We start from the raw sequence: 25,125 nt of genomic DNA on the forward strand, positions 1-25,125 counted from the left end.
GAATTACTTCCTCCTTTCAAACCCAAATAAACTTTGCACAGCTTAAGTGGAATTCTTAGGTTGTTTTTTAACTCCCATTTAAGAAATCATTATTTTGTAGCAGGTATTGTGCTAAGGGTTTTACATATACCATTTAATCATCTCAACAATTCTACGGGTTATGCGCTATTATCAGCTCCATTGCATTAAGGAAAAACTGGCCCTCAAAATGAGGGTGTGGGGCGTGGTAAATGAATTGCCAAGGTCCCATGGCTAGTAGGTGGCAGACCTTAGCTATAAACTCAATTCCATCCAACTCCAGAGGCCCTGTTCTAAAACCCTTGGCTGGATTGTCTGGGAATAACTCAGAGACACTCCATTCAAGTACAAAGCCCACTTCTCAATCAGGGAACCCCCCGAGAGCAAGTAAAGCTGAGTATCAGAATCTCCAGGGAAATTGTTGTTTGAAAAGGATATTTAGTAGGACATAATAATTTCGTATTTGAAAAGTAGACAATAAAACCCATCTCAATATATTTTTTTTTAAAGATTTTATTTTTTTCCTTTTTCTCCCCAAAGCCCCCTGGTACATAGTTGTATATTCTTCGTTGTAGGTCCTTCTAGTTGTGGCATGTGGGACGCTGCCTCAGCGTGGCTTGATGAGCAGTGCCATGTCCATGCCCAGGATTCGAACCAACGAAACACTGGGCCGCTTGCAGCAGAGCGTGTGAACTTAACCACTTGGCCATGGGGCCAGCCCCTCAATATATTTTTTTAATACAAACCAGGACCCCTCTGAGAGGGAGCGGCTGTTGTCGTGATTTGTTTTGGGTGTCCCAGGCACGCCAGGCTGTAGGATGGCCGTTTCACAGATGAGGAAACTCAGCCTCAGGTAGGGTCAGATCTCAGAGGAAATGAGTGGGAGAGTCCGAATTGGAACACAAAGAATAGCAGAGGTACCCAACATTCTCCCATGTGACTTTTTTTTTTCTTAAAGATTGGCACCTGAGCTAACAACTGTTGCCAATCTTTTTTTTTTTTTTTCCTGCTTTTTCTCCCCAAATCCCCCAAGTACATAGTTGTATACCCTAGTTGTGAGTTCTTCTAGTTGTGGCATGTGGGACGCCGCCTCAGCGTGGCCTGATGAGCTGTGCCATCCGCACCCAGGATCCGGTTGGGGAAGCCCTGGGCTTCCGAAGCGAAACCCGCAAACTTAATCACTCGGCCATGGGGCCTGCCCCTCCCATGTGATTTTTCGAGAGTTCTGCCAGTCTTTCAAAACTGCCATCAACACTCGCTTATCCCAGGAGTCTCTTCCCCTGTCTTCACATCACCTTCTTCCCTGTATTTGTGTGTGTCTCTGTGCCTCCTCTCTTCTTCCTATAAGGACACTAGTCGTTGGATTTAGGGCCCACCTTAAATTAATATGACCTCATCTTAATCATTACGTCTACAAACACGCTATTTCCAAACAGGGTCCCATTCTGAGGTTCCTGGTAGACATGAATTCTGAGGGGACACGATTCAGCCCAGTGCGGATGGATGAGCACCTCCAGGGCTGGATTTGTGACATAGAGCCACTCTGCTCTCAGTGCCGAAACTGGGGAGTCCGCACAGTAGGCTCCCAATGATCCTGGTTGGACCCGCTCACCAGGATGGACCTGAGCAAGGGCAGCCATGAGTTCAGTTCAAGGGAGGCTGGGTTTGTGTCTGCTCCTAGCCCTCTGCCGAGCAAACCATACGCAAGCCCCTTTCTTCCCTTTTTTGCAGGGTTGTCTCTTCCTGCTGTCCACCCACCCTCGCCTCCTCTTCTCTTTCCTTCCCCCTTCCAGCACGAATGGCTGGACTGGCAGGCAGTTCTGGGGGAGGGGTGTGTGTGTGCATGCATTCCCGAGGTGAGGAACTCTCCCCATTCCGTGCCTCAACCTCCTCACTCCAAGCTCCCCCACCCCAACCAAGGCTTTCTTTCCCCTTTGCTTTTAGGGTGCAGAGCCATTGCATCGTCCAGAAAGCCAAACTAAATTTGCAGCCCTTAGTCAAATATCTTCTCTTAGCCACACACCCTTCCGATTTTTTTTTCTCCGCAAGTCCCAAGTGCAACGTTTCCTCATTGCTGTGTCTTCCTCTTTCTTTAGTTTCTGGATGCCAGTTAACTTTTTCTGATTAAAAATTAATAGCATGTGGTCACTTCATGAACTTTTTACTACCAGCCAATCATTGTGCCCAAAACTTCACACACATCATGTCACTCATTCTTGACATGATTCTCCTCGTACAGATGAGAATGCTGAGGTCTCGAGCAACTGTGTAGTTCGCCCAAGGTCACGCAGCTACTTCAAGATGGAATCAAAAGTTGGACCTAGGGGCCGGCTCCGTGGCCGAGTGGTTAAGTTCACGCGCTCCACTGCAGCAGCCCAGGGTTCGGATCCTGGACACGGACATGGCACGGCTCGTCAGGCCACGTTGAGGTGGCGTCCCACATCCCACAACTAGAAGGACCTGCAACTAAGATATACAACTGTGTACCGGGGGATTTGAGGAGATAAAGCAGAAAAAAAAAAAAAGTTGGACCTATGTCCATCAGATGCCAGGGCACTTTTTCTTCATCACACTGGGGTGATGGAAGGGACCCTTGGATTTCATATTCTTTCAAACTGCTTCCCAGCCAACCTTCCTGAAAATGTATAAGCCCATTGAGTTTGAGGAGTTAAGCAGACTCTTCACATTTCCCGTCTCCTCTGAAATCACTGCTGGGGTGGAGTGGCTGTTGAAAGAGAACCTTGCAGTCAAAATGAGAGCCTGCGCATCATTGTCAGAGTCTCTTGGAATCAGTTTTTCTGATAGCAGCTACTTTGGGCTTCTGGGTGCAGTAATTTAAGCCCTAAAATGTAAACTTCCCACAATTTCAAAAAGCTCCTCTTTGGCAGGTTTCCACTGAACTTGATTCAGCATGTTCCTGTGCTGACTGAGGACAGCAAGCCCTGGTGTGTCCTCAAATCGGAGTCAACTAACAGCCTCGCATACAGGACGTCCCAATCCTGGTAAATATCTTGAAGTTTCACAAACGAACCAGTTCTCTCCGGCCTCTTTGCACCTGCCATTCCCTGTGCCAAGCACCGCCCCCTGAACCTAACTATTTGTCCTTCAAGGCATCAGAGCACCCAGGAAGGCATTTCGTCACCCACCCCACCCTGAAGGAGTCTTTATCTGAACCCTAAAGCAGCCCCTGGTGGTTCACCCTCAGGGTAGTGAGTGAGAGACTTAAAACCTAGGCTTTGCCCCAAATCTACTAAGTCAGGATCTCTAGGATGGAGCCTGGGAAATATGCATCTTAGCGAGTTCTCCAGGTGCCTGGGAAGATGTCCTAGTCCGAACTTCCCAGAACTGAGTCATTGTTTCATCTTCAGAAGTTTTTTCGTGTACTTAAAAAAAATCAACAAACCCTTACATGGGGCTTACTGTGTTCCAGGCACTGTGTGCATTTCACACTGTGCACTCACATGAAGGGCAGAACAACCCCAGGGAGGAAGACACTACTAATATTCCTGTTTTGCAGATAAGGAAGCTGAGGCACAGGAGGTCAAGAAACTTGTCCGAGGTCACCTGTGGAGAGAGTGGTGGAGCTGGCTTATCTGTGGATTTCTTCCTTTAAATCATCTCACTTTTTAAATTGAAATAATTTCTTTGAATTTAATGGAAAAGCTTTGAGGACAGGGATTTTTCAGCTATTTGTTCATTTCTGGGTGCTTAGAGGCTAGAACAGTGCCAGGCACAGAGTAACCATCACTACATATTTGTTGAATGAATGAATGAAGGAAAATGGAAACATTTCATGGGACTGACAAATAAAAATGGCAAGCAATAGGATATATTGGAGAATATGAGGAAGCCATTTGGTATAAACCTAATTCGGCCTGACCTTGTCTTTCCAAAAGGGCCTGACTGTGGCTGTTGAGCACCCATTCTATATCTGCTTTAGATATTCCCTATGGCAAGAACAAAGGCCCTTGAGATAAAGGTGCAACTTCCCTCCCCCTCCCAACATTGGCATTCCCTTAAGGATTTAGCATCTTTCGTCAGGCTTGGAACCGATTGCTGCGCTCACCTGTGACCACCCAGCTCAAGACAATAGACTTGCCTCCTGCTACGCCCTCCGCGATAGCAGACCCACTACCTGCTGTGTCCATCAAGCGCTGTGCAGACAGGGCAATCTGTGACTATTGTGGGAGGGACATTTCAATCACATGTGAAACATCCTGTTTGGGGGTATATAACCACTCTGTATACCTCACTTCTTTGGTGCACTTTCTTCCTTCGGGAAGAAAGGCCCCGGACCATGGTCCTCAGATTTCAGCTCAGAAGAAACTCACCCAAATTTTCATTTATAGATTGGTTATGGATTATTTTCATCGACAGGACTGAGGTGTTGCTTATATATTTTTTTCGTATACTCACTAAAAATACACTGACATGATTATTGCTGTTAAAAACGTGTGTCCCATCTAAAATCAAGTTATATTTCTGTACTGGTATCTCTACTCCAGTTTGGGAACCCCTGGGCTCAAACTTACCTCGAGCTTTATCCAGACCACAGTAAATCGTAATTTTCTCTTCTAGACTGTGACCTCTTGAAAACAGGAATTGGATTTATTTATTTTGCATCCCTGTGCTTGGGGTAAAAGTCCACTACAGCATTCTTCATTCTTGCCAGAGGGAACTCATTTTAGATGGGATGAAATCAAAATTCTTTCAAATCCTTTGAGATCTGAAAGGAGGCGATGAGAGTAACTGGATTGTAAAGAATTAGGACACTCAGGAGGCCTGGACTGAGTCAGTAAAGGGATGTCATCCAGGTTGGAGCTGTCAGGACCAGGGCACCTACTTCCGGTTGACTCTTCATATCCCAGAGATGGTCTATTTTTTGGTGGTCTTTCCAGGCTGTCAGTCCTTGTAGGTAAAGATCATGTCTTTCTTGTCCCCTCTGTATCTTCAGAACCTGCTTAGTGACTGGCATATAGAAGATGATCAATAAAAGCTGTGGGATGAATGAGAACTTGTTAAATATGTTCCAATGAGAAACATATAATGCTCACTCACTCATTTTCCCATTTCCACAGTCTCCTATGGCTCTAATATTTCCATATAAAATGCCTTTGTGGGAGGCAATTTGGTTGGAAAGGCTGACTTGAAGTTGTATCAAACAAGCATTTTCTGTAAGCTAGATAAATATTAATTAGCCCCATAAAGAAGGAGGACAATGAAGATTGCCATGGAGAAGAATTTTATGTCCAGCCCCATCCCATGTCCCAGTAGTACCTGAACTCAAGTCCCCGACTTGTCAATTTCGGGGGTTGGCGCAGTGACCTCACCAGCTGGCACGAGCTCTAGGTCATTATTCAGAATATTGGCTCTGCTTCGGATGCGATGCCAACAGAAGTATCACAGGCTCACAGCAGGGAGGCAGGCGGGCAGGAAGGAAGTCAGTGGTGGTTAAACTTTCCTTAGGTACACAGCCGCCAAGCCCAAAGCACACAGGGAAAGTACAGGCTGGAGCTGCCAAGAGCCGAGCAGGGAGGAAATCACGAAGAAACAGAACTCAGGAGAACACTGAGGGTCCTACCTTAGCAGGGAATGCTCAGTTTCAGAGAATGTCCTGATGGCTGTTGAGAGAGCCAGGCCGGTGGGAAAAAGAGAAAGAAGGCTGACCATCACACATCAGACTGGTAGATGGGTTAAGTCCTCTCCGACCCAGAGACTCCATAGAATGGTGAGTGAGCCCAACAGCATTTACGCGATAGCTTGCCAATTTCTTTGCATTATAAAAGAAAGTCATCATCTTCTAATGCATCCAAGGGCCTGCAGAAGCTCAAGGAAGGGGAAACGAGAAGAGAAAGAGATAACAAACAAGAAGTGGAAGCTAAGAGAGTTGTTTGCTATCAGCCAGGCTGGACGTGTTCACACGTATGATGGGATCTTAAATTATATCCACCCAGTGGGGCACTTCCTGTTACAGCAGCCCTCTTGCAACTGAGGAAGCTTAAGCAGGTTAAACTGCTATACCGTGCTGGTATCTGCACCCCAGTTTGGGAACCCCTGGGCTTAAGCTGACTTCTGTCTTTACACAGATCACAATAAATCGTAACTTTCTCTTCCTGTGGGTCCCTGGAAACAGGAAAGTCACAGTGCCTGTAGTGGTGTTCAGGAAACGTTAGCCGTTTTTCTGATGCTATTGTGGTGTGGTAAATTGCCTGGGAGAGAGGAAGAATGGAGAAACAGAGCGATAGGGTGCTGTGAAGGAGAGAGAAGAGTACTGATAGTTGAATAAGAGTGGTCTCTCTCCGGTTTTTAAAGTTCTCCAAACCAAATCTGTTTAGTCATACTCCAGTTATATCTACTTTTAACGTAGACACATGTCATGAATGACATGAGCAATATTTGAATTTTCAGCTGTCCTTAAGTTTTTTGCTGGATTTATTTACCTTTGCATCCCTGTGCCTGGGATAAAAGTCTACAACTGCGGGGCCGGCCTGGTGACACAGCAGTTAAGTTTGCACCTTCCGCTTCTCAGCGGCCCGGGGTTTGCCGGTTCGGATCCCGGGTGTGGACACAGTACAGCTTGGCACACCGTGCTATGGTAGGCATCCCACATATAAAGTAGAAGAAGATGGGCACGGATGTTAGCTCAGGGCCAGGCTTCCTCAGCAAAAGTGTCAAGATAGCTCTTCTTATTGGAGGCTGAGATTATAACCTTAATTTTAATATATTCATTTTATTTTAAGCTCTGAAAGCATTAGGAGAAAATTAACAGATGCTATTTCCCTCTTTGCCTTGGCTGCTAGGAAGCTCAGAGTCAAATTAACGTCCAACTGTAGCAAATCTGTAAGACTTTATGGTACTTATTTTCACTAGTAACCTTGTCCTTGGCTTCATTTTATTTTTCTTCTCATTGTTTTTCCCTTTCTTGTTTTCCTTACCCTGATTTCTTTACTTATTCCTTCCTTTGGTCTAATATATATCTGTTAGGTACTTCACATTCACTTTGAAATGAAGGAAGAAAATAATAAAAATATGAGCAGCATAGCTTGAGAACATCAGTGACAGAAAAAGCTTATGCATTAGCATCAGAAAAAATCTGGATTTCAATGCCAGATCGACCATTGCAAGAATTACTATGCCTCAGTTTCTTCTTTTTTAGAAGAGTGTGAGCAGGGGCACTAATAATACCTCTCTTGAAGCTTCATGTTGAGGATTATATTGGGAAAAGCGCTCTGCCCTTAGCAAGTGCTCTTACCGAACTTTACTTCCTTCCTTCCTCAACTCAAAATGCCTTCAGCAGCTATTTGCTCTTGAACTTGCTCAATCATGTTCCTGGGTGACCTGGGGAGCTCGGAAATATCTGCTGCTGAGGAAATGGATTTTAGCTGCATCAGGAGAACGTTAGGTCAGAAGGAAGCCGGGCAGAAAGGGCTGGCTAAGAGGAAATCACGGCTGACCGGGGCTTGCCAAGGAACGTAACATACACGATCTCGTGAAATCACAGGTGGAAATTCGGGGCTGCGAGACACTGTGAAGTGTCTAAGAACAGGTGTGGGGCTGCCTCTGAGGGGCTTCCTGAAAAACCTCTCTAGTGTGGGCCTGCCGGAAAGCAGGGTATGGGTGATGCCAGCTAATATTTTAAAATTGTTCTCCATGTATGTAATTCTGTGTGATCTGCAGAAGGTAGAGCACTATTGACATTGGGGGCTGGGTGATTCTGTGTTGTGGGGCTGTCCTGTGTATTGTAGGATGTTCTGGGGTTGACATCTTCCCACTAGATGCCAGCAGCCCCCCCTGCCAACCCCGGTCACAGCAATCAAAAATGCCTCCAGACATTGCCAAATGTCCCTTGGGGAGCAAAATCACCCCCTCGCCTCCTCTGAGAACCACTGATGTAGAGTTACAAAGCATCTGACATTGTTCAGCATCTTTTAAACACCTACCAAGAATTTGGGGAGATGTAAATGTTTACGACATGGTCTCAGTCCTCATGCAACTCGTAACTCATGCTCCAGTAGAGGAGATGGACGTACCCACATATAATCGCCACTAAGTGTGGCCAGCACAATAATAGAGAAACGAACAAGGCATGAGGTTCAGACTGGGCTCAAAGCGAGCGTGACCAGCCCTTCTGAGAGTGGAGAGTAAGGGGATGCTTCTGTGGAGCCTTACCTACAACCACAGACCACCCTCCCCAAGGGGCTTCCTGTCCTCCAACCCCCATGGTTGTGATTCTTTTTTCAGCACTTTGTATGTTTCCTTCACAGCAATGACCATAATTCGTAACTGATTTTTTTGTTTCCTTGTGATTTTGTTTGTCTACTTCCTTCACCAGACTACAAACTCCACAAGAAAAAGGACTGCTTCGGTCTTGGCTACGCTAGAAATCCTGACCCCTGGCACAAGGTAGAGCCCAAAGCAGGGATTCAAGAAGTATTTAAAGAAGGAAGAAAACTAGAAAGGAAGGAGGAAGGAAGGGAAGAAGGAGAGAGAAACTAGGGATTCCCAAGGCAGGGAAGGTGAGAAAAGCATTTCAGACGGGGAACAGTATGTGCAATGGCCCAGAGAGGTCGATAGAACTGCCCACATAATTTGAAGGACCCCGTGCAGAATGAACACACTGGACCCCTTGTTCAAATATTAAGAATTTCAAGACAGCTATAGCAGAAAATTAAACCAAATGTTGGCCCTTGTACGTGCAGGGCCTTGTGCGAATGCACAGGTCACTCGTCCATGAGATAAACATCCTGAGCCATCAGTAGTCGGGGGAGCCTGTCTCTCTCAGTCCGCACGTTGGTCCGATGAGGTAGTCAACGTGACATCCAGCAACCACACGGTGTTTTCTAACAGCTGAAGCCGGTTTCCCAGAAGAGAACAGAGCCGGTCTAAGTGTGCGTTTCCAAATTTGATGTTGATATTAAGAAATACTGCAGGACCAGGTTGCTCGGCACAGGTTCCACAAAGCGTTGCTTGGCCGAAAGCTTGCGAAAACTCTCAGCAAGCCCCAGACAAAGCTGCAGTGTGTGGAGTTCTGGATCAAAGCCGGCTAGCTGAAGGCAGAAAGTGGACTGAGTTTCTGCGTAACGAGGCTCGTTCAGAGTCTAGTCAAGTCCTCCCGGACTCTGTGCCTGGCCAACATAACAATTTGTTATCAGCCCACAGCGCAAGCTGTGGATAAATGCGTTCTGATCCTGTCTTTGGGAAAACCTATAATTTACAGGTTATCTTTGGGGATAACGTTAATTAGGACTTACATGTCATGTTTTACTTCCAGTTATGATTACCCAAGTCATTTGCTCTGATCCCTCTAAAGGGCACTGGTACTGGGGCGGGTTATTGATGGAAATTCTAGCTGGCGACTACTTTGTGTGTGCCATGAGCGTGCGTGAGTGCATGTGAGTGCACGTGCGTGCACACAGACACGCCCTCGCCTGAGATTTGCACATATACCAGTATGAAAAGGATAATTACTTTATTTACACCTCTTTTAAGCCTAGAGAAAGCTGGTAATCCAAGAAAACTTGGAAATTACCTTTTCTCAGGCATTATAGACTATAACCTGGTTACTACGATCTACTTCAGGAATGGAAAGAAAAGGGAAAGAAAGTCTCATTTACTGGACACTAACCTATCCTATGCCAGGCTCTTTCAGGTACATGATTTTGTGAATCCTTCATAAGAACCTGAGAGATGGGTACTAATATACCCATTTTTGTAGATGAGAAAACTCAACTCAGGGTTTTTGTGATTATATCCCAGGAGTCTAGCTCTATAACTCATATTCTTTCTCTTTCAGATTGGATGAAGAAGGGATGGAAGAGAAGTACAGAGTTAATTTCTCGTCCTTGAGGATCAAAAAGCACACGTACCATTGCCCCATGCCTGAGGCGTCAGCCCAGGTTGAACTCCCTTCCACAGTGGTGCTGGCGGTCCCATCATTTCCCAGCTGTTCAACCTCAGAGAGTCAGCAGGCGGTCAGGTACCACGGCTAATAGAACCCGTAGTAATGGAAACTCCAAAAGAATACCGGTGTGGACCGTGAGTGACCTCAGAAGACATCTTTCACTATTTCCTGATTCTGGAATTCTAGTCACTCCCCCATTCCCAACAAACTATTGATTCCACACTCTCCTCCAATTCTTGCCACTGTAGAAGCCCCGCCCCCTTCTGTTCTTTGCTTTTTGAGCCACAAAAGGACATGCCAGGTGGCTCTCTGCCCACAGCTCAGAGGAGGGAACGAGGACCCAGGGCTCTGGCTTGAGGAATGGGAGAGTCATTTGCTCTTCTTCGAGGCTCTTCTTCTTAAGGATCTCCTGCATCCTGCACTGAGACATTTGCCATAGCAGAGGAAGCAATGAGACCTCAAGTCCCAAAATGTGGGTTGCAGTGCCAGCTGTGTGACTTGGACCATGTACCAGCTGTGTGACTTGGGAGGTTAAGTCACTTCACCTCTCTAATTCTCAGTTTCCTGGTCTATAAAATGAAGATGATAATATCCCACATCTCTCACGCACTGTTGTGAAGGAGTTTTAAAATGCATATACTTCGGCCAACAATTCCGCTTATAGAAATGTACCCAAGGAAATACCCGGACAAGTACGCAAAATGAGTAAGTACAGAGATGTTCCTGAGACATTGCTTACAATACTGAAAAAATTGAAGCAGTCCTAATGTCTGTCCATATGGAATTTAAGTAATTATAACATATCCACAGTTGCGATAAGTGTAGGCATTTAAAATAATACAGTACATCTCCATTTACTGTTAGCAATTTATCTTACAGGTGATATGATTAGATATGCAAAGAATAAGTTGGGTAGGCTATCCAAGACCCTAAGTATAGTGGCTGATTCTAAGGGGTGGAACTGAGAGTCTGCGAGAGAATATTCATTCACTGAATATCTTTGTGAACTGTTTGAAGTTTTTACCTTGTGCGTGTTCAGCCTGAGAATTTCTTAATTAAAATGAATAAAAATTTAAAATATGTGTTTGCGTGTGTATGAAAACTTGTAAGGACACGTCCGTTACCAGTTGTTGTCTTACACTGCAGATCACAGGGAGTTTTTTTCCCTTTGTTATGCTTCCCTGAATTTTCCAAGCTGTTTGCAACAAGCAGCGCATGAACTTATAGTAACGAAGTAGAACAAAACAGAACAATAAAATACTTTCTGTTTTAGAAAAAGCAAGCCACTACGTCTAAATTCTTTTGCCTTTAGAAAGCTTCTAGAAAATAGTTGTGAGATTATTAGATTAGCTGTCTATTGCTGTATAACAAATTACCCACAAACACAGTGGCTTAAAACCACAATAAACACTTATCTCGAAAAGTGTCTGCGGGTCAAGATTTTAGGGACATCTTGCCGAGTGGTTTTGGCTCAGGATCTTTGAAGAAGTTGCAGTTGTGAGCCACAGCTGCAGTCATCTGAAAGCATAACTACTGCTGGCTATTAACACTGGGTCTCAGGGGCCAGCCGGGTGGTGCAGCAGCTAAGTTCGCGTGCTCCACTTTGGTGGCCCGGGGTTCGCTGGTTCAGATCCCAGGTGCAGACCTATGCACTGCTTATCAAGCCATGCTGTGGCAGGCGTCTCACATAAAGTGGAGGAAGATGGGCACAGATGTTAGCTCAGGGCCAATCTTCCTCAGCAAAAAAGAGGAGGATCGACAGTGTATGTTGGCTCAGGACTAATCTCCCCCCCACCCCACAAAAGAAAAGTTAAAAAAAAAGAATGAGTTCCTAGTGACATGGACCTCTCCACAAGGCTGCTTGAGCATCCTCATGACATGGCATCTGACTTCTTCCAGAGCAACTATTTCAAGAGGGAGCAAGGCAGAAGCCACAACATCTTTTAGGACCCAGCCTCAGAAGTCATATGTATCTTTTGCAAAATCCTCTTGAGTTACGGAAGTCAGCTTTATTCAGCATGGAGGGGATGACATAAAGGCATGAATACAAGAAAGCAAGGACCAGTTGGGGACATTCTGGAGGCTGGCTACCATAACTATACACATGAAGAGTCTTCCAAAAATTGTTGAATGCTATCCAAATGAGTGGGAGCCTTACATTTTGTCCTTTCTCTTCCCCAGGAAGCATCTCGACAGTAATGTCTATGTTTTTGCTTACCTGATCACACATTATTTCAGCCTTGTGTCTTCAAACAGCCCTTCCTTTGAAGAATTCTAAATAATATGTAGGACAAAACAGAGAGTAGGACCCTAAGAACTTACTATCCATCACTTTGTTCGTGGACTATCTATTTTGCAAATGGTGTCAGAGCATTGTTCATTCTCACTGGTCTCCTTCACTCACCTGCCCACCTGCCTGTGGATGTACGGGAGTGTTCCCAGAAATAAAGAATAGAGCCTGTATCAGGCTCAATTAACCAGTAGTTCCTTCAGGCCAGTACCAATGTCATAGTCATCTCTGTACCCTAAGGGTTTGGCATGCTGCTGGCTCAGCAGCTGCTAAATAATTGCTTGCTGATTTTAATGAACATAAGGAAACCATAATCTGAGAGGTAAGTTTGCTTCTGCTAAAAGAAGTGAATGCAACCAATGGCAAAAATAATCATTTGACTTCGTCAGATCTCATCTCTGATGCTCTACCTGCTCTCATCTTCTCAGCCCTACCTTCAATCCTGCCTCCATCTGTGGCTTATCTGCCCTAATTCCCCACCCTCATCTCTTTGGGTCTCACCCCTGGCCCAGTCACATATTAGCTATTTGATTTTGTGCAAGTTACTTAATATCCCTGAGCCTCAGTATTCTGATCTGTAAAACAAGGATAATAACACTTCCTCATGGTGTTGTTAAAAAGCTGAAGTTAAAGAATAATCCATACAGTGCCAGGAACTTAGGAGAAGTTAAATAGATATGATTTCCCTCTCTGCTCTTTATGTTGTCATGAGCTTAGTGCACATTTCATTTTGTGGTTTACTTTTGTCATTTAATATGATTTTGCAATCATTTTTACGAGTTGTCACCTGGTGTTCATAGTTACATTTTTATTGGCCACATAATATTTTATCAACCATTTCCAATTATGGGACAGTTAAGGTCTTTCAAAATTCTTGTTGTTACATATAACATGTCCTCTTGGATTTTTTTCCATAGGAAAACTTCCTAGGATTGATATTATCTGTCTGCTGGCAATTTGAGTTTGAAATTTTTTTATTAATATATAAAGTTTAGCTGTCATTTCTCCAGCTGGAGTTTACACTCCTTGATAGCAAGGATTATGTCTCATTCTCAATGGGCAGCAATGTGTGGTGGTTAAGGGCACAAGTTTTGGAACTAGACAGACCTGAGTTTGAGTTCTGGTTTTGCCACTCTTTGAAATTCAGCATTCCCAATTGTGTAGATATCTACACCTATGCATTGGCCTTGGTACCGGTTGTGTATTGCTGCATTACAAACAACCCTAAAGCTAAATGATTTAAAACAGCAACAATCACCTATTTGGTTCATGTATCTGCAACTGGACAGCACACAGCAAAGACAGCTCATCTCTCCTCCCTGCGGTGTGAGTTGCGGCAAGCTGGGGGATCCACTTTCAAGATGGCGCACTCACATGGCTGCTAACTAGGTTGGTGCCAGCTATCAGCAGGAAATCCAGCTGGAACTGTGGTCTGGGATTCTTGGTTCTTCTCCACATGGGTTTTGTCATAAATTTCTTCTTTTCCTCACAAGATGGTGGCTCAGTTCCAAGAGTGAGTGTTCTGAGACCGCCAGGTGGAAGCTGTATTGCCTTTTATGACCCAGCCCCAGAAGTCAGATAGTGCCACTTCCATTATAGTCACAAGCCCATCTAGATTGAAGCAGAAGGAACACTGACCCCACCTCTTGATGGAAGGACTGCCAAATCACACTGTAAGAAGAGCTGACGGGATGGGACATTTTTCTGAGGCTATTTTTGGAAAGTAAATTTTGCCACAGAATTGTTGTAAGGATTTAAAAATTGAATGAAAAATATGGGTTTAAATGCTCACTAGAGTACCTGGCTCATAGTAGGTATTCAATTCCTAGTGACTATTGACACTTGGACATGGAGCCAAGGGTATTCAGGACCTCAGGGTAGACATTCAACAGATATTCAGGGTTGAGTGATTTTCAAATAATCTATGTTGCAGTTATCTGGCTCACCTCTTCTCGCCTCACAAGAATAATGAAGAGTGTGTCAGTCCTGATATTTTGCTTTCCCAATTGCTCTTCTCTTTTATAAGCTCATAACACACTTATTTGGTCAATCATGACAAGCATTAAGAACAGACAACACTGTGAGATATTGCCTAGCTACAGCCCATTTGTCTCGTGGTTGGGTCTTTCCAAACTGTCCTGTATGGCTTAGCCCAAAAATAGTTTGTCTGCAGTGTATGAAAGAGGATGTTAGAGATAAGACAGATTGTGAAGCTGACCTACTGTCAATCAAATGGGAGGTTTTAGCTTAGAATGTCCCCAAACCACTCAGTCTCAGCTGCAGAGACACCAGGAGTAGAGCAGAACCAACTGGGTTGGTTGCAGCTGGAAAGAACTGTCAAAAGGGGCCCAAAGACAGGATGGCATTTGCTGAAGGTCATAGAGCAAGTTGATGTCAGAGTCGTAGACAGAGCAGGGTTTCTCAGCCTCAGCACTACTGAGATTTTGAATCAGTCAATTCTTTGTTGTGGAGTCCATCCCGTGCATCGTAGGATGTTTAGAAGCATCCTTGGCCTCTACCTACCAAATGCCAGTAGCATCCTCCTCCCAATTCGTGACAGCCAAAAATGCCTGTAGCATTGCCAAATGTCTCCTGGGAGGAAAAACCGCCCCAGCAGAGAACCACTGGACTAGAATTCAGGTGTTCCAACTTCCTGTGAAACTACGCAGCTAAAACATCATTTGGACAGGTGCTGAGTGGATTTACAAAGACTAACTTTAGGGCTTTTGAACTAGACTTTGTAGACTAGTATGGTTGTTGCTATAGAAAGAACCCTCCCACCCAAAAAAAGGCAAATCTAGAGCACAGATATTTTATGAAACAGTTGACCTGTTTTCAAAAGTTCAAAATCATGGAAGAAAGGAGGTAGGGATGACTCTCATAGATTAAATGAGACTCATGACCTTGTCCTTGGTTGGATCTGGTTAAGAAACATCCACACACAACCATAAAATATATTGGAGGGACCAATGTAAAATTTGAATATGCAATTATTATTTAATTTTTTAGATGTGGATATGGTATTATAGTTGATAGAATGTCCTTGTTTCGGGGCGATGCATGCTGAAACATTTAGGGGTGAAAGAAGACTTGCATCTGTAACTTACTTTAAGATGGATGAGTTATCAAAAGTAAGCAAATATGTTGGTGCCAGCCCCATGGCTGAGTGGTTAAGTTCACCTGCTCCACTCCTGCGGCCCAGGGTTCGTGGGGTCAGATCCCAGGTGCAGATCTACACACCACTCATCAAGCCACGCTGTGGTGGCATCCCATACACAAAACAGAGACAGTTGGCACAGATGTTAGCTCAAGGTCAATCTTCCTCACCAGAAAAAAAAAAAGTAGGGGCCAGCCTAGTGGTGCAGTGGTTAAGTGTGCAGGTTCTGCCTCTTGGCGGCCCGGGGTTCACTGGTTCAGATCCAGGGTGCAGACATGGCACCACTTGGCAAACGCCATGCTGCATCAGGCATCCTACGTATAGAGTAGAGGAAGATGGGCATGGATGTTAGCTCAGGGCCAATCTTCCTCAGAAAAAAGAGGAGGATTGGCAGTAGTCAGCTCAGGGCTAATCTTCCTCAAAAAAAAGAAGTAAATTTTATATAGTTCAGCCTAAAGCACAAGACTACCTTCATTTGAATGAAAGTGGGAAATGGACTGGGTAGAGGGAAGAATGAGATAGATCTAGATGTCTTAATGTGGATGTCTTTCCAAGACATTTATTACAGTGTGTATATATCTCATTTTTTTTTCTCTCCATAATCTGACTACTTCTTACCACCTGCACCTGCTCCCTTACTGGTCCAAGCTGAGATGCCAGCATTACTGTTTCCACCTTTGGCCTCTGACAGCCATTCACGTGGCAGCCAGAAGTACCCTTTTAAAAACTCAGCCATAGCATATCACTCTTCACTCACAAACATTTAATGGCTGCGTCTTACAGAATATCGTCTGGCATCTTACATAACATCCACCAGGCCCTACACAATGTGATGATCCATTATCTCCCTGATTTCAGCTCCTGCTCTTCTCTCTCTTGGTCATTTATACCATTCATACCAGCATCTTTGCTGTTCCTCAAACATGCCAGGCAAGCTCCCACCTCAGGGCCTTTGCACTTGCTCTTTCTTTTGCCTGAGACATTTTTACCCCAGCTATTCACATGACTCACTCCCTCACCACCTTTAAGACTTTAAAATTCTTACTTTCTGTGTTACATCTTCCTTGATCTCCATATTCAAATTTGCAAACCCCTGTGTTAGTTTGCTAGGGCTGCTGGAACAAAGTACCACAAACTGAGTGGTTTAAATGACATAAATTTATTGTTTCACAATTCTGGAGGCTAAAAGTCTGCGATCAACGTGTTGGCAGGGCCACGCTCTAGAGAAGGCTCTAAAGAATAATGTGTTCCATGCCTTTCTCTTCTTAGCTTCTGGTGTCACCAGGAATTCTTGCTTCCTTGGCTTGTAGATTTATCACCCTGGTCTCTGTCTTCATGTTCACATGGCTGTCTTCCTGTGTGTGTGTCTGTGGCCAAATATCCCCTTTCTATAAGGACACTGGTCATATTGGATTAGGGCCCATCCTACTCCAGTAGGAATTCATCAACTAATTGCACCTGCAATGACTCTATTTCCAAATAAGGTCACATTTTGACATAGGGGGATTAGGATTTCCATGTACAGATTTTGGAGAGACACAATTCAACCCATACCAACCCTTTGCTCTGCTTCATTTTCCTCCAGCGTATTTACCACCTTCTAATATACGGTATAACTTACCCACTTACCTTCTTTATTGTCTGCTTCTCTCCATGGAATGTAAATTCCAAGAAGGCAGGAATGTTCATCTGTTTTCTTCCCTGCTACATCCCCGGAGCTGAGAACCATGTTTGATACATATTTGCTGAATGAATACAAAGAAAAAAGAAAAAGTGGATTTCTCACCTCTTTACAGCTTTTGACGCACTGCTGAGACTCTGTGCTAAATAAATCCACAGACTCCCGGGGTATTAGAGCTTTAAAGATCTCTAGTGATCACCCTGGATAGTTCTCCCATTTCACTGATGAGAAACTGAGACTCAGAGGTGGCAAGTGTCAAATTCAATAAGACAGTAGGAGCCTTATCCAGATGTCCTCTTTCCTGGCAATTCTAACCACAGCCGCTGTCTTTATAGTATGTAATTTTCCCAGTAGCCAGGAAATTCCATGATGGCAATTTAAAAGCAATCAGCTTCTTTGTGTTTGACCAATGACAGATGGATGCATGTTTGTGTTTGCTTTAGATAAACTGAGCTGATCAAGACATCAAAGACTACTCACCTGATGGGCCAGTCCAACCAGCCTATGATATTTAGGGTTGATGTCAAAAAAGGTGATAAACCAAACCCATTAATCTTGACCTTTTATAAGGAAATGATCCTGTTTAAGAGAACCTGTGCTTCTGGTTCTGGACTAAGAATTAGTCAATCTGAACCTCACACTGGGGCAAGAGCTCACACCATCTTCCATCCAACTGGGATTACCTGGGAGACTGGAGGAAAGGAATCGCCAATCTCTCACTAGAGCTGGAAACACCCAGCACAATGCCTGCCAGAGAGCATGTCCTCCAAAGATATCAGCTGAATCTGAGTACAAAACGACAACAACTAAAACGTTTGGCCTCATTTTCCTCATAATCTAGTGGTTACAATGTGGACTCTAGAACTAGTTAGGTAATTTTGAACAAACCACTGAGGTTTTGGTGCCTTGGTTCCTTCTTCTGTAAAATGGGAATAATAAGAGTGTTTACCTCATTGGTTGTTGTGAGACTTCAATGTGGTAATCCATCAAAACCACTCAGAACGGTGTCCGGCACATTACAAGTTCTCGGTAAGGTCGGCTCCAGTGTCTCCACTAGTTCACCCATTCATTTACTCAGTCATCTGTTTACATGCACTGAGGACCTGTTTTGAGTCCTAAGCTCTGTGCCAGGTGTTAGGGATACAAAAGCACAAAGATGTGCTCCCTCTGCTCCTACAGCCCAGGGCAGATATTGTTAGTAGAGAATCCACAGACCCGCAAAATTGTGGGCACGTGTTGGTGCATATGTACACAGGTGTATGTCTCCAAGGTGGAGGACTCAGAGCCTTCATTATTGATCCAAGGGATGGACGACTACCTCCCAAACAGATTTTTTAAAACTGGTTAAGGACCATCATGGTTATAAAAGGCAACAGACAAGTGTGGTCATTGCTATACCGGAGGTCCATATGACGCACAAGGGAACCTGGAGGAAAAAAGCCTGCCTTCTGGTGTCTAGTCTGACTTCATGTAGGAGTCGGTGGTCTTAAGTATATGATGGCATCTTGGTGCAGTCATTGAGGGATGGAGAACTGCGGACCTGATGGAGAAAGCAGGAGAAATGGGGGCGAGAATATAATGACCCTCAGACACATTTTTGTTCTGGTTTCTGGGAGAAGAAACAAACTCACAAAGAAACTGGGCGAGTCTTCTTGTGGTTTGACTCTGTTAAGAGAGGGGCAAGGAATAGGAGTGTGTTTTAGAGTCAAACAGACTTGAATTTGGCTCTGTCGAGTTGCGTTTTGGCTCTGTTCCTTTTCATCTGTTTAGAACCTGAGCAAGTTTTAACCTCTCAGAATCCTATGTTTTCAAATGCGAAATTGAGATTCGTGAAATAATATTTGTTAGAGCTTCAAGGTAGCATCTGGCTGTGATAGATTAATAGATCCTATTGCTTGTTCACTGTTATTCACTTTCTCCCCATTCTTGCCCTGTATGCCTAAAGGTGGATAAACTCCATGCCCATTGATTTTGGGCTTAACCATGTTAGTTTAACCAACAGACTGCGAGCGGGTATGACAGATGTCAAATTTAAGCAGAATTTTTAGACACATGTACCAGGTTGGGAAATGTCTCCCTAGCTCTCAGACTCTGCTGTGAGAACAACTCATCCCGGAACAAGCAGACGCAGTGAATCAAGGTACACACAGCCGCAGTTAGACTGCACACCAGCAAAAAAGTAAACTGTCAACCAGCAAAATTTGGAGGATATTTATTGCTGCAGCAAACGCTGACTAGTACGCTGACATATAATTCATGCCCAATAACTGGTTTCTCCCCTTTTTTCTTACCAAAAACAAAATAGAGAATTTGAGGCAAACTCTATGTGAATATTGAGGCTACAACATTTAAACTATTAGAAGAAACTTCAACTATAAAGACAGAAGAAGGGAGTCAGAGGAAGGATGGAGGTGATAGGAATGTGTGCCAGACGCCGCCAGCTGTACACTGAGTCCATTTCCTCTGTCTCTGGGCACAGAGCATGTCACTGAGTCTGGGCAAAAGGAGTGTGGATGGATGTGATGGGAATCTCTTCTGGGTCTGGCCCATGCTCGCTTCTCCATGCTCTTTTCCACTTGAGGCCGATTGGAATGGTGGCTCCCTCCCCCAGGGCAACTTGGCTGCTACATATTAAAGATGCAGAGCTGTTGTTAGCCTCAAGCGAGCACCGAATGACTGCCTGGAGGGGCTGCCTTTCCACCTGAGCATCTGCGTTGGACTGTTACTATCAAAGACGAGCACAGCCAGACATTTGTTAAAGCGTTGAAAACAGATTTTATTCAGTAACTACTGCTGGTAGGGGAAAGCACTGAGTTCCCATTCCACTGTGTGCAGAGGTGACTGGGGGTTTTAAAGAGAGAATGAGGGGTAGGGAGGGGTGTGGTGGGGGCTCAGGAGAGAAGAGACGGGAAAAATTACAAAAAGCAGGAAGAAGTGTTGGTCCATGGGAAACCTATCCGGGTTTGCTGACAGACGCTTATGCAAGTCAAATTCCCAGCCTCTCACAGAGACTAGGAGACTGGGCCCTGTCTGCAGGTAATGGCTGGAAAAGACAGCCAATTCTCTTTGCAGCTTGGAGTTTTCTCAGGCAGGCACTGTAAGTGGGGTGAGGGTCATCCTAGGAATGCAGCCTTGAGCTGTTAGAAACTCTTAGCTTTTGCTCAAGTCTTTATAGGCCAAGGTTGAGGCCTAGAGGAGGAGAGGGCTCAGATGAGACTGGCTAGAGTTTGATCAAGGAGAGAATCTTCGCCATTCTCTCTACTGGGTTGGTTCCATTAGTTTACAAAGGAAACCCAAGAAATATCAACACAGCTCGGTACAATCTAAGGGTTTAAGTACTGATAATTCTTTTTTTTTTTAAAGACTTTCTTTTTCCTTTTTCTCCTCAAAGCCCCCCCCCCCCGCCCCCCTGGTACATAGTTGTGTATTTTTAATTGTGGGTCCTTCTCGTTGTGGCATGTGGGACGCTGTCTCAGCATGGCTTGATGAGTGGTGCCATGTCCGTGCCCAGGATTCGAACTAGCGAAACCCTGGGCCTCCGAAGTGGAGCGAGTGAACTTAACCACTTGGCCACAGGGCTGGCCCCCTGATAATTCTTAACAAATGTTTATTAAGAGCTTACTCTGTGTCAAACACTATACCACAACCTACACCCACAAAGCCCCATTCAGCCCACTGTATACTTCTGTGAAACAGATATTATTATTCCCCTTTGGAAAATATATATATAAGCAAGTCGAGGACCTGTGTGATCAATAACTTATTTTTGACCATATGCCTCAAGAGTAGTAGAAGCAGATTGGAACCAGACCATTTAGGGTCAAAATGCAGAGTCTCTACCACACAGCATCGGTTTCTTGTGTTCAGCAGATTTGGAAAGACAGGTCGATGCCAGGTAACCTCTTTTGAACTGAGACCCAAGTACAAATACTTAGGACACTGTAAGGAAAAGGAAAAGATTCTACTTCTCCAGGGACCCACGGGCCTGAGAGACCACTGAGTCTAGATATGGGGGTGGGGAAAGCGTAGAGGAGCCTAGAAAGACAGGAAGATGTGACCCAAAGAATCAGGGTTGGACAAGCAGCCAAGAAAACTTGGCAGGAAGTGACGATATGTGCCTCGAAGAGATTGGTCAACGTTTAACCGTGACTCAAGTCATAAGAGTCACATGAAACCATTCGTCTAAGTGCCCTTAACTGTGCATGTTGGAGTACTGTTAATTTCTCCCTAAGCAGAGAAATGACATTCAAATGGGTTGAGACCCATGGACAGAAGAAAGGCAGCGGCACCTCTAGAAAAATGAAGGCCCTGGAGACATTTACAGTACAGGAAAGAGACATTGGGAGTTAAGTAATCTAGTTCTAGGCCTAACTTGGCCTGTAACTAGCTGTTCGAACTTGGGCAGGTCAATTACACCTCTCAGAGCCCATGCATAAATAGAGGCTTGGGTCTGAAAATCTCTGAGGCCTCTTTTAGCTGTGACAGTCTCATCATTGGCAGTCACTCATCAAGGTCACATTCCATGGAAACAGATCTCTATTAGGTGTCCTCTCTCCTCTGGCAGGAAAAGTAAGATATAATATGTGGTCTTTCTTAGTAAAGAGTCTGCGACTTATTCAGAATCACAAAGCAGCAGACTGAGAGAGTTAGAAGTGGTCATCTCCTTGGACCTTCTTCTTTATACCGATAAGGAGACAGAACAGAAGCAAAGAGAGGGGAAGTCATTTTACTAAAGCCACACAGCTCTGCACTAGCAAAGCCGGAAGTAGGACCTTGTCTTTCGATGCTGAATATGGGACTTATTCCAAAACACCTTACTGTGTAGGTATTGGAGAAAGAGTAGAATGAGTCTCCAATGAGACTGGACGTCTTCCAAGGGCTGCTGGGAAGACTTCAGCTTTTTCTGGTGAAAGGGTCAGATGTGGCTCACTTCACTTTTCTGCTTTAACCATAGATGTGCTGCCTAAGCCTGCAACAGCCACGTGAGAGCTACAACTGAGCTGCTGCCCCAGTATCAAGAAGCCTCCAGATCACAGGTTCGTGGGAGATGTAAACCCTTACTTGTTTAGACCACTTTTAGGGCTGCCCGGTGGTGCAGCGGTTAAATGCGCACGTTCCACTTCGGCGGCCCCGGGTTCACAGGTTTGGATCCCGGGTACGGACATGGCAACTCTTGGCAAGCCACGCTGTGGTAGGTGTCCCACATATAAAGTAGAGGAAGATGGGCATGGATGTTAGCTCAGGGCCAGTCTTCCTCAGCAAAAAAACGCCACTTTTAGTGGATTTTCTGTTACCTGCTGCTGAAAACACTTTGAAGGATAACCACGGTCTTAAACAACAAGGAAATGTATTCTTTTTATCTGAGAAGAGAAACACTATCTTCTTCCTTCTCTTGTTTAGGATAAAGTTTTTGCTGCCATTCGTCCGTGGCCTTCCTGTCACGTGCTGCTGTCAGAACTGGATCAACCAGTCCATTCCTGAATTGATCACTAGCAGGGGAATCAGAATGACATGCTAGGTTTACACTGCTTACTGGTGGAGCAGACATTGAAGCATCAAGCAAAACACGCCCCACGGTAGGCAAATGTGATCACAGGATGAGTAATGTCTTTCTGAAGAGAAAAACAACAGGAATACGCCACAAATTCAAGGACTGGTGGATAAGAGCTTATTGGAACTAAAGAGTATTTGTAAAGCAACTCATCACAAAAAAAAGAAAATGCAAAGAAGAGATCAGGGAGAAATATTGGCAACTTATATGGCAAACGAAGTGTTAATATTCCATAAATCACTCTGAGAATTTACCCTGAGGAAATCATTAAGGACATACGCAAGGATTTAGCCACAAGGATGTTTGTACAAGTACTGCGTTCAATAAGGAAACTTTGCAAGTGAGATGAATTTTCAGCAATAAGGTACTGGTTAAGTAAAATGAGATGCAATCTTACAACGGAATGCTACAGGACTATTAAAAAATACTGTTGCATAAATATACGCACTGTCATGGAAAGACGATGGCGACGTATTAAGTGACAAAAGTAGAATACAAATAATGTACATTGTTTGATGCTATTTTCTTGAAGCAAAATGTAGGGGGTGTGTGCGTGTGTGTGTGTGTGTGTGTGTGTGTAAATAAGTATCTGGAAGGATATGTATCCCAGAGTTAACAACGGTTATTTCTGGTGGATGATATATTTGTTGATTTTTTTAAGGTAGCTAGCGGCTCTAGTTAAAAAAAAAAGAAAGAAAGGGAGGAAGGAAGAAAGAAAGAAAAGGAGCTTAACTGGAGCTTAAAGAACAAATACCAAAACGTGAACAAAAATACCTCAACAGAAAAACAGGCAATGGGCCTGAATGAAATATGTTCATTAAAAAACATGCAAGGAGCCAATAGACACATATGTGAGAATTTATTCCTGGTAATAATCCAACATGCAATTAAAACAAAAATGTGACACCTTCCTTCCTTCCTCTTTTCCCTCCTTCCTTACTTCCTTCCTTCCCTCCCTCCTTCCTTCTTTCCTTTTTTTTTGGGGGGGGGGGTAGTGCAAGGAACTGTGCAAGGTCACAGGTGGAACCTTTCTGAAGAACAATTTGTCAATAGGCAGAGTTTCACAAATCCTCATTCTCACTGACCCCAGAAGCCCACTTCAGGACCTAGAACCTACGGGCAGGATTAGAGGTTCCCATCAGGACTCATGTTCCAGGATTATCACGTCAGTGTTCTGCATAACGAAGGATGATTGATGGCAAACACTCTAACTGTTCAGAGAGAGAGAGACATGGCTAAATCTATTATGCTGGTATATTATTAAGTATTGAAAAGCATATTTAATAAAAAATATTTAATACTGTAGGGAAATGTTCAGGATATGAAGACGAGTTAAAGAAAAGCAGGTTACAGATGTGTGTGATATATGCGATACTAAAATAAATTTATATTTACATGCTCAATTTAGCTTTTTTTTTTTTTGAGGAAGATTAGCCCTGAGCTAACATCTGCCACCAAGCCTCCTTTTTGCTGAGGAAGACTGGCCCTGAGCTAACATCTGTGCCCATCTTCCTCTACTTTATACGTGGGATGCCTGCCACAGCATGGCTTGCCAAGCAGTGTGTAGGTCTGCACCTGGGATTGAACCAGCGAATCCCAGGCCACGGAAGCAGAACATGCGAACTTAACTGCTGCGCCACTGGGCAAGCCCCAAATTTAGCATATATTTAAGAAAGACTGAAATAATACAAGTCAAAATGTCAATAATAAGTATGTCAAATAGTGCGATTATGGACAATTTTGATGTTCTTCTTTATATTTTTCTGCACTTTCAAATTTTTTATAGTAAATATTAATTTGTGCATTAGTAACCAGAAAAAAAATCCAAACACTACAAAGATATCCGATAAGCTTTATGTGACAACATGTTGAAATTAATAAGCACTAATATCTTTTAGGTACCTACAAAGGGCCAGGCTCTGGGCTATCTATGAATTGTTTCATTTCATTTTCACAACCGTTCTGTGATGTAAGTACCCTTATTGGACTCATTTTACAGATGAGAAAATTGAGGCAGAAGGGATTTTCCCAGGGCTGCACAGCTAATAGATTCAAACTCAGGTTCGTCTGACTCCAGACTATATTCTCACCCAACTCGTAAGCATGCTGCTTCTCCAGAGGGAAAATAATAAAGACACACTTCTTCTTCACCTTTGTTGATTAGCTATAACACATCAATCAAGAGTCTTCTGGGGCTTGGGTAATTCTCTGCAAAATTTAGGAAAGAGGAAAGTTTTTGGTTTTGTCCCCCAGCGTTGCTTATTTTTGTTTACTGAGATATAATTGATACACAACATTTTGTAGGTTTAAGGTGTACAATGTGTTGATTTGACACCCTTCCATATTGCAGTATGATTACCACCATAGGGGTGGCTAACCCCTCCATCACATCATGTAATTATGATTTCTTTTTTGTGGTGAGAACGTTTAAGATCTAGTCTCTTAGCAACCTCCATGTATAGAATACAGTATTGTTAACTAAAACCACAAAGCTGTGCATTAGATCCCCAGAACTTATTCATTTCCT

At 44.0% G+C, this 25,125-nt stretch overlaps 2 long non-coding RNA genes across 2 annotated transcripts; one reads left to right on the forward strand and one right to left on the reverse strand.

The window, feature by feature from the left end:
* Positions 1-1,008: 1,008 nt before the first annotated feature.
* Positions 1,009-5,738, reverse strand: LOC111775029 (uncharacterized). The gene is made up of 3 exons (XR_011421413.1): positions 5,600-5,738; positions 4,551-5,014; positions 1,009-3,582 (listed from the first exon to the last, which is right to left on the reverse strand). It is a non-coding gene; the product is annotated as an uncharacterized lncRNA (long non-coding RNA).
* LOC111775030 (uncharacterized) lies at positions 5,549-10,990 on the forward strand. Its single transcript, XR_002810478.2, has 3 exons — positions 5,549-5,746; positions 8,351-8,421; positions 9,812-10,990. It is a non-coding gene; the product is annotated as an uncharacterized lncRNA (long non-coding RNA).
* The last annotated feature ends 14,135 nt before the right edge of the window (positions 10,991-25,125 follow it).

Source organism: Equus caballus, chromosome 9 (genome assembly GCF_041296265.1).
Source record: "Equus caballus isolate H_3958 breed thoroughbred chromosome 9, TB-T2T, whole genome shotgun sequence".
Classification (NCBI taxonomy): Eukaryota; Metazoa; Chordata; class Mammalia; order Perissodactyla; family Equidae; genus Equus; species Equus caballus.